Here is a 1337-nt window from a genome sequence, read left to right on the forward strand (position 1 = left end):
TGAGACTTTTGGAAGCCCAATTAAATTCTACTTTAATTCTGATACCATTTTCTGTTCTCATCCTTCTCAAACAGGCAGAAAAACAAAATTAGTGAATTTGATAATTATAAAGAAACTACTTTTTGCCATTACAAACAAAAATATTATCCTCAGTAGATTTAACTTATGTGGGGAAAACTTTCAATCACAGAGCCATTTTATGACAAAATCATGGGATTGGTACACTACAATCATTTATCATTTATCTCATTTGAAAGCAATAGATGAAAACAAAATGCAATCTTCAAACTATATTAAATATGTAGTTTTCTCTAAAACTAAATCATACTTAGTAAGTTACATGTTTTTTTTACATAAAATATTATTTTAAAACATGTATTGCAGGTATTTTCATGACAACCCACTACATAGAATGATTTATATTTTTATAAATTTATTAAATCTTTTGATAGCCCATCTTTTTCCAAGAAGGATTAAAGTATGCTATGTGTTCCAGTTAGCACACAATAGTCCTACTCATTAACAGTGCCACATTTAACTATCAGAAGTGTACTGGTTAGATGAGAAGTTATATGGCCACCCAACCATTAATTTTTCCTATATTAGAACATAAATAGAAGATGGTTCAATTTGCCCTCCTTCCCCACAATATATGGTGGTAAAAAGGGGATGTCTTGGAGCAACAGATGTTCCTAAGGGTGCATAAAAGATTGAAGGCAAATTGGATCTTATACAGGAATGAAACAATAGCCTGGAATTCTTTTTCTTTTTAAAATTGTATTAATATTATTTTTTACATTCTACGATGTTGTTGTAGAGCATTTGGGAGGGGCAGGGAGAGGGGAAAAGAAACAGGATGAAAGGAGGAGGAAGGAAGGAGAAGGAGTGGGAGGTCTCTGGCACCCCCCACATTCCCACAGGGGAGACCGGTGGGCTTCCAGCAGTGGCTTGGTCATTTCCAGGCTGGGTGCAGATGCCAAGGGGGAGTGGCAATAGCCCTCACCCCGACCACCCAAGCTCAGGAACCTGGGGTCTTTCTTGCTGAAGCTTGCTGGTCATCACTGGGCTGGTTGAGCATTGAGGGAGCATGGTTGAGACCCTCGGTCCCCAGCTGCCCCAGCTTGGGAGAGCCCAGGATGCCTCCTGTGGCAGCTTGGTGGTTGTTGCTGGGGTGGTTGCACTTGTTGGGTGGGGTGTGGCCGAGGCCCTTGGTCCCCATCCTCAGGACTGGTTGTGGGTGTCAGGGGGCATGGCTGAGGCCCCCAGCTCTCCTCCACTTCCTGGCTTGGTAGCCCAGGGGACTTCCAGTCCTTCTAGGTGTTATAGGTGTTCTTTGG

Source organism: Galeopterus variegatus, unplaced genomic scaffold (assembly GCF_000696425.1).
Source record: "Galeopterus variegatus unplaced genomic scaffold, G_variegatus-3.0.2 Scaffold6460, whole genome shotgun sequence".
Lineage (NCBI taxonomy): Eukaryota > Metazoa > Chordata > Mammalia > Dermoptera > Cynocephalidae > Galeopterus > Galeopterus variegatus.